Source organism: Rutidosis leptorrhynchoides, chromosome 4, assembly GCF_046630445.1.
Source record: "Rutidosis leptorrhynchoides isolate AG116_Rl617_1_P2 chromosome 4, CSIRO_AGI_Rlap_v1, whole genome shotgun sequence".
NCBI lineage: Eukaryota > Viridiplantae > Streptophyta > Magnoliopsida > Asterales > Asteraceae > Rutidosis > Rutidosis leptorrhynchoides.
Genome location: NC_092336.1, coordinates 289,931,742 through 289,945,496, shown reverse-complemented (window position 1 = coordinate 289,945,496; position 13,755 = coordinate 289,931,742). Strand labels below are relative to the sequence as shown.

Below are 13,755 nucleotides of genomic sequence, written 5' to 3'. Positions count from 1 at the left end.
AAATATAACTATATTTTTATGATCTTAAACTAAAAAGATAAATACTATAAATTAGATACAAACTTTAAATAAATAGGAGTATATATTATAAGTATACTACTTTTACTAATAAAATACTTTTGTTTCATTTACGTTTTAATATAACTCGAATTTATTAAAGATGTTATCATATTAAAAAAATTATGAGTATTGAAAAATATTAATACTAAATACTTATCCAAGATATTTTCATAAAGTATATAATAGATTATTATAATAATTTAATAGAATATATATAAAATAAATATATTTAAGTAATTATTAATATTAAATTTAATATCACAAGGTATATTACTAATATCAAAATACATATTTATTTGAATAATTATATGTGTTAATATATATACTTGATATAGGTTCGCGAATCCGAGGCCAACCTTGCATTGTTCAGTTGTTCAACATCGTCATATGTATTTTTACTACAAAATACAGTATCGTGAGTTTCATTACTCCCTTTTTAAATGCTTTTGCAATATATATTTTTGGGACTGAGAATACATGCGCTGCTTTTATAAATGTTTTACGAAATAGACACAAGTAATCGAAACTACATTACATGGTTGAATGATCGAAGCCGAATATGCCCATTTTGCTTGGTAACCTAAGAATTAGTAAACCAGTTTACTAATTGACGTGAATCCTAAAGATAGATCTATTGGGCCCAACAAACCCCATCCGTTGTAGCGGATGCTTTAGTACTTCGAGTTTTTATATCATGTCCGATGGATGTCCCAGAATGATGGGGATATTCTTATATGCATCTTGTTAATGTCGGTTACCAGGTGTTCAATCCATATGAATGATATTTTTGTCTCTATACATGGGACGTATATTTATGAGAAATGAAAATAAAAATCTTGTGGTCTATTAAAATCATGGAAATGATTATTTATGTTAAACTAATGAACTTACCAACCTTTTAGTTGACACTTTAAAGCATGTTTATTTTCAGGTATAAAAGAAATCTTTCACTGTGCATTTGCTCATTTTAGAGATATTACTTGGAGTCATTCATGACATATTTCAAAAGACGTTGCATTCGAGTCGTTGAGTTCATTAAGATTATTATTAAGTCAATTATAGTTGGATATATTATAAAATGGTATGCATGCCGTCAACTTTCGATATAATGAAAGTTTTCCTTTTAAAAATGAATGCAATGTTTGTAAAATGTATTATATAGAGGTCAAGTACCTCGCAATGTAACCAAATGTAATGTATTCGTCCAGATGGATTAGGATGGGTCACGACACTCTCTATACCGAATTTCTTCACTATTTACCCAAATCTCATTCTATCTCTTATTTCTTCAATTCTCACTATGATCTGACCTATCATTTGGTATCAGAGTTTCCAGAGAGTGATATTACATCACTATATCGATCCAGAGATTGATGATTATAAAATCTGTACACATTCGGTTAGATTGAATCACATTTGGTATCATCGAATTTGATAATCTGGCGTTCAGATTTATGTAAAGAATCATCGAAGGTTTATTTGGTGTATTGGAATGTGTTTCGATCATTATTACAACTTTACAACAACAATTATGGAGATCAAGCTATTTTTTAGAGTTAGTGGCTAAAACTCTTTATTTTTATCAATTCAAGCTTGTTTCTGTGTTCAAGTGAAGATCAGTGGATTCAGTTAAGTTCGTGAGGTGATTTGGCAAATATCTGACAGTTTAATTTCATCAATTCATCAGTTTTTGGTGTTTTGATCCTCATTCGGTATCTCAACTTCCATACCAAGTCTGTTTCATCTCATAAATTCGCTTAAGGTGTTGCAGATTGTGGAGTGTGTATGATTCAGTCACATTTGGTTTGATAAATCGCAGCTAATTCAAGTGGTTTTAGATGTTATTCGATAGATTATCTAAGTTTCACACTTAGAGTCGGTTTGTCAACTGCTATAGTTGACATTCGGTTTCCTCACATTCGGTTCAATTGATATTTTACTTGTTACTAACTTTTTTCCTTGTGCAGTAAGGTTACAAAATTTGATTCAAAGTGTTAAACATTGGATTGGATTCATCTGTTGGGGATTTTCACTGAATCTGGTTACCGAATCAGATACTGAAACCGAATCTCAGATATACTTGATATATCTTGAGGTTTAAGTGTTCTAAGGCTTTAAATTCTGTACTTACCGAATCTTTGTGAGATACTTTTCATTTTTATGAGTTTCTGATACAGAATCTTAATGGTGTATGCTAAGGGATACACACATAAAAACATCATTTTATACAGAAGAATGGATTAAAAAGCATAAAAAATAACAGTACTTAGTAGTTTTTAGGAATTGCCATCCAGCGCATAGTAGGCCGCCCAGCGTCATGCGTAAGCCCTACAGTCAGCTTCAATGCTTAAGCCCTTTTACTAGGCGCGTGAGCGGCACGCATCCACATCAGCACACACCCCCGACCTTCCGGATACTTCGCATAACAGAATTAATCAGCGATTGACACGTGTATCCCTAGAATTTTGGACATTCTACGCCTATAAATAGCCCCCCTGATATTGTTCCAAACGAACATATATTTAGTCGCAATATCGTTCTAATATGTAATGAATTTAATGATAATTTCATTATTTTTAGTTGTAATCATTTAAATAAATAAGTGCGAAGACAAAAGACGCAAATCGCTCGAAAATGAAGATTTAAAGACGAAAACGAAGATTTGAAAGACGCAAATGACCAAAAAGCTCAAATGTACAAGATACAGTCCAAGTGATTCAATTTATTGATGAATAACATTTAAATATTGATAAGAGTACCAGCCACGGAACGCAAAGTACAAGATATCTTAGCGTATGAGAAGACGTTCGAAAATCCGAAACAGAGACATGAACCAACTATCAACGTACGACTCAACGGAGCTAAAATTACAAGTCAACTATGCACAAAAATATAATATAATATATATAATTCATAATAATAATATAATTATATAATAAATATAATATAATTATATAAATTATTCGTTGATATCTATTACAGTAAGGCTCCAGCTAATTTTTAAAGTTTAATAGTGAATCCAATTGCCTATAAAAGGCAACTCAGAGACAGAAGAAAAATGCACGGATCAAACTCATAATTCACTTTCAAGTTTCTTTTAATATATTTTAGTTATATTTTTATTAAAGTTCTAATTAGTAGTAAGTGGTGTAATTCAAGTTTACGGGTATTATAGTACTGCTTTTCTACCATTCCAACTCGATGTAAGTCTCCACGTCCCAACTTTATTTTCACGTATCGTTATTATCGTTATTATAGTTATTATTACTGTTGATATTATTATATTATTGTCATTATTATTATTATCGTAATATTTATTATTATCGTCGTTATTATCGTTATTTATTATTTATTATTGTTATCGTTTATTATTATTATTATTGTTATCATGTCCACTTTATATAATTTATATTTTTATGCTGTTATAATGTCCAACTAAATACCCATAGTGGTGGCTAAAATGTAGAACCTATGGATGAATGGATTGAACCATATTATAATATTATGATGTAACTTTGACTATTTTAACATTGAGTTTAATCACCGACCCATTGTTATATAATTTGATATTTTCACCCCTATCACATAATTTATTAAATTGATTAGCGAAAGTTAATTAAATTTACATAAATTATGCTTCAACACCTCAGTGATCTAGACGGACATATGGACAAATTATTGACAACAATTTAGAAGTGTGATTCGGTAATTTGGGTAATATTATAGTTTATATAATCGTGTAATTATAAAAAGGGAAGACCGTTATAATATTGGTATTAGCGAAAGTTAAAACCGGATTAAATCTCAATTTGAATAGTCGGGGTATAATTTAATTCGCTAAAACGAGATCTAACGAAAGTTAGATTTAATTTTAGTTGGTTAAATCTTTATAAATCAAAAGATAAAATATAAGGATATATATATTAAAACATCGTAATTGGACTTAAAAATAATCCATAATCCAGAGGGGACATATTTTAGTAGCCACTACTTTACTTTATTTTAAATCTCATCAATTTCATTTTTTACTACGTAGATAAATTTTAGTTACTTTTTACCGTATTACTTTTTACCATCTAGTAAATTTTAATTACTTTTTACTATTTTACTATATTGCCATGAAAAATCTTATTTCTCTATTTTTTTACAAATTAGTATAAATTGTAGTTTTATTTAGTTTCGTTAATTTAGTTATTTCCTTTTAGTTATAATTAAAGCCTTATCCAAAATCCCCCTTTTTAATAGTTTAACTTTTAGCAATTAAAAATCTTGAAAACTCCATTTCCTTGTGGAACGAACCAGATTTACCAAATAAAATATTACTATACGAATGGAACTAGTTGCCTATATGTGTAAAATCCATCCGAAATCATAAAAACGCCATATAATCACAACCAATTCGTGTAATAAAATAAATTCAAATCCGCTCAAAATAAAAGGACACGATCATGCACATCAACTTTTTGGCACTGCCGCCGGGGAAAGTTGGTGGTTAAATAAATAGATAATTTTTCTGATTCGTAGTAGTCGTTGGATTTGTACGTGGACTGGGTTATTGGAGCCAAACAGTACCCAATTATATTGGGACCAAACGAATCCTGCTCCTCTGCTGCATCTTTTGGCTATTCGAAATGTGGGCAAAATCAGAAGAAAAATCTGTTTGTTTAAAGGTTTTTATCATTGTTTTTAGTTATTCGATCCTTTCGTGAAAATTCATTTTCAAGAAAGTTCAATGTTTATACACTTAGTGAATAAATCCTTCAAGACTACATACAATTTTGTAATTGTATGACCCGTTCAAGATATCCAAAACTCGTTGCACTTAATCCAGAACCTGAAAGAGACTTGATCAAAAGATTAAAACAGGAAACAAAAAAAATTAGGTAGTAATAGTAAACCAAAAACATCGAAAAATATCAAAAAACAAGTAGGAAACACTAGTGGTCAACCATAAATCAAAACTGAACCTAAAACCATCGTCATTAAAGAAGAAATGGCTGAAGTAACACCTGATCCAAATGATCTACCAATGTGGAAATATCAGACAAACTGCTCCCCCTCTCGCTCTTGCACCTATAAGAAGACCTGAAATTGAGACTGAAAACTGGGAAGTCAAGGGGCAGTTTATGCACATGGTACGTGAGAACCAATTTGACGGAAGATTTAATAATCATCCGATAGAACATCTAGAAGCTTTTGAGGATTTATGTGAACTGTATAAAAACAAAGATGTTTCTTTATATGAATTTAAGTTAAGAACTTTTCCATACTCGTTAATCGGATACGCAAAAGCATGGTTAAAAGCATCAAAACCTGATTCTATGACAACTTTCAACGAATTAAGAGATAAAATCATTACCCGATTTTTCCCACCGGCAAAAGCCGAAAGACTTAGAATTGAAATCACCACTTTTAAATAAAAGTCGGATGAAACTCTTTATGATGCATGGGAAAGATTAAAAAGAATGTTACGAAATTATCCGCAACACGGATTGCAAAAAGGGCAAATTGTACAAACTTTTTATCGTGGTATTGATGAACATACTCTTGGTATATTAGATTCATCCGCTGGAGGAGTATTTATGTACAAATCACCTAATCAAGCGTATGACATGTTAGAAGACATGTCTGTTCATACTTTTGAATGGAAACCGTCTAGAGATCAACAACCTAGAAGGACGGTGGCAAGCCTTGAAGAAAATGAAGACAACAACACAACCATAGCTTCACTATCGAATCAATTCAAAAAGTTTGGAAGAGAAATCGAGAAACTAAATTCAACAGTTTTTGCATTGCAAGTAGGATGTGAAATCTGTGGACAACCACATTTCACGAAAGATTGTGATATCAATGATCAGCCAATGAACTCAGTAGCACAACTTAATTTTATGGCCAATCAAAGACAAGGCAATTTTCAAGGAGTGAATTCTAATTAAAAACCTGCAAACCCAGGATATCAAAATCCGAAGAATTTTGGTTTTCAAAGAAATGGACCACCAGGATTTTTCAATAGAAACCAACCTCCATTTCCACCTCAACAAAATTTCCAACAATTACCGTATCAACAACAAAATCATAACACGCAACCAGTAGAGAAGAAATCTAACTTTGAAGAAGTTATGATGAATTTTGTCAAAAGTCAATCAGAAACGAATGAGCAAGTAAAGAGACAATTAAATCAAGTCCAAACGGGAAATGAGCAAGTACAAAGGAATCATCAAGCATCAATTCAAAACCTTGAAAGAGATATGGGAAGAATATCCCAATTACTTGCTGAAAGGTAATCGGGAACGTTACCATCCAACACGCAACCAAACCCTAAGGGTAAGGAAACTCAAAATTCAAGTAATATTTCTCAAGTTAATTTAATCACTACGCGAACTGGGTTAAGCATTATCCCAGGGATTCCAAAGCCTCTCACTCCTATTCATGTTTCACAAGAAAACGAACCTGTGGTAGAAGAAAATACGATGCAAACCACAAGTGCACAAAAGACTCAAAATCAACCACCATTGAAGGTATACAAACCTCCAATTCCATATCCGCAACGTTTGAAGAAAGATAAATTACAAGCACAATATAACAAATTTGCTGACATGATTAAGCAAATTTGTATAAATGTACCGCTTGTAGATGTTCTCACGGTATGCCGAATTATGGAAGATTTATCAAAGATCTCATAGCTGACAAAGGAAAATATGCAGAAGTTTCAACCACATTCCTTAATGAGGAATGTTCGGCAATTTTACAAAAGCAAAATATGCCACCAAAACTTGGAGATCCTGGAAGCTTCATCATTCCTTGTCTGATGAGAGATTCAGTAATGTACGATGCATTAGCTGATTTAGGAGCGAGCATTAACCTTATGCCTCACTCCTTCTACTTAAAATTGAACTTAGGTGATTTAAAACCAACCAAGATGTGTATACGATTAGCTGATAGAACTTACAACTATCCTATTGGCATTGCTGAAAACCTACCGGTTAAAGTATATCACTTAATCTTTCCTGCTGATTTCGTTGTTCTTGAAATGAAAGAAGATAGTAAGGTTCCCCTAATTCTAGGACGTCCCTTTCTGAATACCGCAGACGCAATTGTGCGCGTAAAAGAGAAAAATCTCAGCTTAGGTGTGAGGGAGGATAGAATTATATTGAACATAGATAAGGCTATGAAACACCCTATGTCTCCTGATGATGAATGTTTCCAAATAGACATTGTTGATTATTGTATTGAGGAAGAACTAGAAGAACTATTAAATATCGACACCTCAGATTTCACCCCGATGGGTGAAGGTGAAGATTTTGATGTCGATATAGAGTTAGACGAGCTGTTGAAGGTATTCATCAATGAAGAATACGTAGAAGAAGAAATTCCCGGGGAAGATGAACCTTTTGAAGAAATTAACGATGGTAATAGGTTCCGAATAAAATCTTCCTTGGAAGAACCACCCACCTTGGAACTTAAAGAACTCCCGAAACTTAAAGAACTCTCGAATCTAAGTGCGAAACTTATATAATTGATCGAATATCAGATGAAAGTAATAACAAACCGAATGTTAGGACCCCGGAAAGTGTATAGTGTTAATATGAAATAAGTTTAATAGATGGTTCCTTAGAAGAGGGCAATATAAGGAACCTTAGTATACCTAATTAGATAGCCATTGCATTGTAACTGAGTTTAAGAAGCTGTGAAATATAATTTTACCGAAACTCTCTATACCGAATTTGTTCACTATTTAACCGAATCTCATTCTATCTCTTATTTCTTCAATTCTCAGTATGATCTAACCTATCATTTAGTATCAAAGCTTCCAGAGAGTGATATTACATCACTATATCGATCCAGAGATTGAAGATTATAAAATTTGTACACATTCGGTTAGATTGAATCACATTTGGTATCATCGAATTTGATAATCTGGCGTTCAGATTTGTGTAAAAAGATCATCGAAGGTTTATTAGGTATATTGGAATGTGTTTCGATCACTATTACAGCTTTACAACAACAATTATGGAGATCAAGCTATTTTTTAGAGTTGGTGGCTAAAACTCTTTATTTTTATCAATTCAAGCTTGTTTCTGTGTTCAAGTGAAGATCAGTGGATTCAGTTAAGTTTGTGAGGTGATTTGGCAACTACCTGACAGTTTAATTTCATCAATTCATCAATTTTTGGTGATTTAATCCTCATTTGGTATCTCAACTGCCATACCGAGTCTGTTTTATCTCATAAATTCGCTTAAGGTGTTGCAGATTATAGAGTGTTTGTGATTCAGTCACATTTGGTTTGATAAATCGCAGCTAATTCAAGTGGTTCTAGATGTTATTCGATAGATTATCTAAGTTTCACACTTATAGTCGGTTTGTCAACTGCTATAGTTGACATTCGATTTCCTCACATTCGGTTCAATTGATATTTTACTTGTTACTAACTTGTTTCCTTGTGCAGCAAGGTTACAAAATTTGATTCAAAGTGTTAAACATTGGATTGGATTCATCTGTTGGGGATTTTCACTGAATCTGGTTACCGAATCAGATACCGAAACCGAATCTCAGATATACTTGATATATCTTGAGGTTTAAGTGTTCTAAGGCTTTAAATTCTGTACTTACCGAATCTTTGTGAGATACTTTTCATTTTTATGAGTTTCTGATACAGAATCTTAATAGTGTATCCTAGGGGATACACACATAAAGATATCATTTTATACAGAAGAATGGATTAAAAAGCATAAAAGATAACAGTACTTAGCAGTTTTTAGGAATTTCCATCCAGAGCATAGTAGGCCGCCCAGCGTCATGCGTAAGCCCTACAATCAGCTTTAATGCTTAAGCCCTTTTACTAGGTGCGTGAGCGGCACGCATCCACATCAGCACACACCACCGACCTTCCGGATACTTCGCATAACAGAATTAATCAGCGATTGACACGTGTATCCCTAGAATTTCAGACATTCTACGCCTATAAATAGCCCCCATGATATAAAGTCAACTAAGAAAGTATCAAACCGTATGGCTGCAACCAGCATTTTGCCCCGCCAGTATACGATTCTATTTTTTATTAACATTCAACTAATAGCGTTCGAGTTGGGCGTACATTTCTTATGTTTTCAAACAATAGATCGAACAATAAAGAGCATCGAAAACCAAGATCCACCCAAAAAACCAGCTAAGAAACCGAGGCTCAAATCAATGCATAAAATCAACTAATAAATCCTGAATCGTATGGCTGCAATCTGCAGATTGTGCTGCCAGCATACGTTTACAACTTTTATGAACGTTTCCGTATCATACAAAAATGATCATCATTGCCTTTTGTATCTTTCCATATAATAAATCTGAAATAACGAACAACCATAGGAGTTAGGCAAATAATACTGTTAACACAAATAACTGAATAATGACTTGCAGCTATCAACAACTATTATCGATGGATAAAGTAAGTAAGTAAATATAACATTGAACCGAGGCTCAGATCGATGTATAAAGTCAACTAAGAAAGTATCAAACCGTATGGCTGTAATCTGCATTTTGCCCCGCCAGTATACGATATTTTTTTTAACAGTCAATCAATAGTCCTCGAATTGAACATCCATTTTCTAAGTTTTCCAACAATACATCGAACAATAAAGACCACCAAAAATGAAGAACCATCTAAAAACCGGCTAATAAAGCGAGTTTCAAGTTAATGCATAAACTCAACTAATTAATCCTGAATCGTACGGCTGCAATCTGTAGATTGCCCCGCCAGTATATGCTTACAATTTTTATCAGCGCGTATATAGCAGACAAAATTGATCATCATTGCCTTTTGTATGTTTCCATAAAATATATCAGAAATAACAAACCATAACAGTCAAGGAAATATAACTGAAAAAATAAAATACAAACAACCATCATATTCATTCACCCATTCTCTAATTACCTTTATACTTAATACTCAAATTTGTAACTGTGCACTCGTAGATGTAAAAACACGAGCAGTTCATGCGAATAGATTACAGGTTCATAAATGTTCTTGTTACATATATAAGAGACTAAACAAACAATGACATAAATATTTGTACCAAAACTCTACATAGTTGATGAGCTAACCAAAACCAGCATGAGTAGATACTTTCCATTTTATTACACGATCAAACACTGTTGGTTTATCAAACACTGGCTATTTCAATGTAGCTAAAACAAAAACAAAAATTCAAATTTACTATGCGGTAGTAAGCTCTAGTAATCTATTTAGGCATTTCATCAATCTTAACTTGGTATGCTTATAAAACAATAAATTTCCTTACATAGATAAATAAGTCAGAATTTTGGTCTAGTATCTATTTTAATCATGTTCCTTACAACGAAAACATTAAATTCAAAACACATAAACTAACATTACCAAGCATACAATCTATACCTAACTGAGCTTATATTTAATAATCAAATTGAAAAATGAGATGAATAACAACATTAAAAAACAACACGATACATTACCTCTTTGAGCTCGTAAATTCGTTGGAAACATTGACAGCCGAAAACAACTTGAAGATTTCCAATAACGGCATAAAAACAGCTAAAAAAACAATCATCATCACCTGAAACATTTTTCAGAAATACATGCTAATAAACATTTTCAAAAGACATAAACCCCAAAATTAAATGAAAATCATTCAAAGAAACCCTAAACTTACCAATCCCAAATCAAACAACAAAGTAAATTCCCTAAATCTGCTAACAATCGGCTGTCATCGTTTTGCTGCTGATGACGATCGGCTGTCATCGCTTCGTTGCTGAATTAGCAATTTAAAAAAAAAACAAACTCAAAACTAAAAGTAGCGAATGTTACCTGCGGAGACTATGCAATCGAAGAAGATGATAGATCGAGTAGATGGTGAAGATGGCGGATGGTGATGGATCAGAGGAGATGGTGAAGATCAATGGTGATGGATCAGAGAAGATGGTGAAGATCAGAAGATAATCGTATGGTGATGGATCAGAGAAGCTGGTGATTTATCTACCCTAATACGCTACGCCTCTTTGTGTGGTGGAGAATTGCCAACCATGAACAGTAATATTATGTGAGGGGAAATGACAAGTGGACCAATAGGGTTGAAATATTTAGTTCCCCTAATAGTAGATGGGTAATAATGATAATAACTATAATACTAATAATATTAATCATAATAATATTAATAATACTAGTAATAATAATAATAATCATGATAATAACAATACTAATAATAATAATAATAATAGTAATAATAATACTTGTAATAATAACAATTATTAATAATAATAGTAACATAACATTAATAATCATAATAATAAAAATAATAGTATCAATAATAATAATAGTAATAAAAATTTTAGTATTGAAAACCACCTCAAAAGCTTTTTCTAAAAAGAGTTATCACGAGCAAGGATTGAACCCACGACCTCTTGCTACCCCGGAACACACCTAAACCACTGCACTACCGACTGAATTTCTGAATTAAACCATGCCTTATATTTATTTAACCAGTATTTTCGTTTTTAAGCCCGTAAAACATAATATCTTGGCCCAACCAAAAATATTGGCCCAATAACTAATACAGCCCAATTGATTACTGAAACATAGCAGCCCAACAGTGGCCCGATTCAACATCATTTATTAACAAAAGAGTGTTCGGTTTCTTTTTTTTTTCTTTTTTTAAAGCGTGAAAAGGAACCAGGAGCTGTAGCCCACCTTTATACTTCTATTCATCATTCTCTTTGCCTCATCATCTTTAATCTACGGCATCATCATCATCTATCTCATCAATATCATAATCATCATCATCACAGAACAATATCATCATCATAACCGTAACCATCATCATCATCATCTTATATCACCATCAACTTCTTCATTCGATCTCACCATATATCATCATCACTTTTACTTGCTGTTATAGCAAGATATAGAAATAGAATATGAGCACAGCAATAACTGTAGCAGTTTTAGAATAAAATAGAAATATACGGTAGTGGTGGTTGGATAATTCGATCGTGAAACAGAAAACGTAGTAGCAGTTAGAATTAACAGGAATATAAGTGTAGTCACTTGTTTACTTGATCCTAAACAGAAAATAATAGCAAGTGTGTAGCAGCAGCAATAGCGAGTAAAATAGTATCGCCATCTCCTTGTTACTATTCATCATCTTTTACATCGAGTTTGTTGATAATTATCTACGAACCGAAGTAAGTAATTCGGGGGTTTTGATGATGGTTGGGTGGCGAGTAGAAACAGCAACAAGTAAATTATGTTTGTAAATGGACACACATGTAAGGAAACTTGAAACATAAAAGTCATAGTAATATGCTTTAACGGAGGTTTACAAATAAGAGATGGAGAGAGAGAGAATGATAGAGAGAGAGGAAAGGAATTCGATGGTGGTGGTTTCTGCAGGGGTGTCTGCCGGTGGTGGCTGTAGACGGTGGCCTTGAAGGTACACAAGAAAGATGGAAGGTTGGGTGATGATGGATGGTGATGGCTTACGGTGTTTAAGATGAGTTTCATGGGTTCTAAGGTGGCAGTTTTTAAAAGGGGTTAAGCAGTGATAGTACAGCTGGGGTAGTGGTGTTCTATGGTGGCTCAAGGGTGGTGATATGGGTGGTCCTAGGCTGCAATTACGGCAGCAAAAATGGTAGTAGTAGCTACTTTGAAACACGAGTAAATGTCGGTAAAAAGATCGGTCATTAACAGGCTGTTTTGGTGGTGGTTGTCCATCGATGGTGGAGGGTGGTGGATGGCCGTGGCAGTCGGTTCATGAGTGGTTTGTTGGAGGTGCAAGTATTTGAAGAAGGAAACAATTTGTAAAAAAATGAATAAATCCTACTCCTATCATACATACATATATAATAATAAATATCTCATAATAATTGGGGATTAGCTGTACAAATAGTGATCCCACTTTAATTTCATGGAATCAATTACTATTTCTGTGTCGACATATATAATAGGGGTACTAATTCGTGCTTCATTATTAATCAGTGGAGGATAAAAGTCTTCGAAAAAATACTAAATTTTTAAATTAACTATATTTATTTATTTTGGTCATTATGGTATAAAATTCGATCATTAACTATCAAATAAAAATTACATTAATTATTTGCTCCAAACCCCAAGTATAATATAAAAATTTTTAAAATTCAACAAATAACTTCTAAATATTTTATTAATGAGCCTAAAATTTATAAAACTCCTTTTCGAATCACCGTTTATATTAAAATCACATAAGTTTCTTTTTAACTCATTTATTATCAATCGAATGGCAATTGAGCATTGTTGTTGTTTACAAAATAAATTCGAAACTACAAATTATTCAATATACTTTAAAACCTCTAATTACTATCTACACACAGACACACACACACACACACACACACACACACACACACATATATATATATATATATATATTTAAATATCAAGTTTTATCAAAAATATTTAATGTTATTATATATATTTACAAGTAACATTATATATATATATATATATATATATATATATATATATATATATATATATATATATATATATATATATATATACAATAAATAATTATTTCATTATTATATTATTTTACATAATTATTTATAATAACAATTTCATACAAATAATTAATAACATTTCAAGTTATTATATAAATAAACTTATTTATATATACACTCATATATATTATAATTAAT

At 32.2% G+C, this 13,755-nt stretch overlaps 1 non-coding gene across 1 annotated transcript; it reads right to left on the bottom strand.

Annotated features, from left to right (window-relative positions):
* Positions 1 to 5,447: 5,447 nt before the first annotated feature.
* LOC139846351 (small nucleolar RNA R71) lies at positions 5,448 to 5,554 on the bottom strand. Its single transcript, XR_011759064.1, has one exon. It is a non-coding gene; the product is annotated as a small nucleolar RNA R71 (small nucleolar RNA).
* Between the last annotated feature and the right edge of the window lie 8,201 nt (positions 5,555 to 13,755).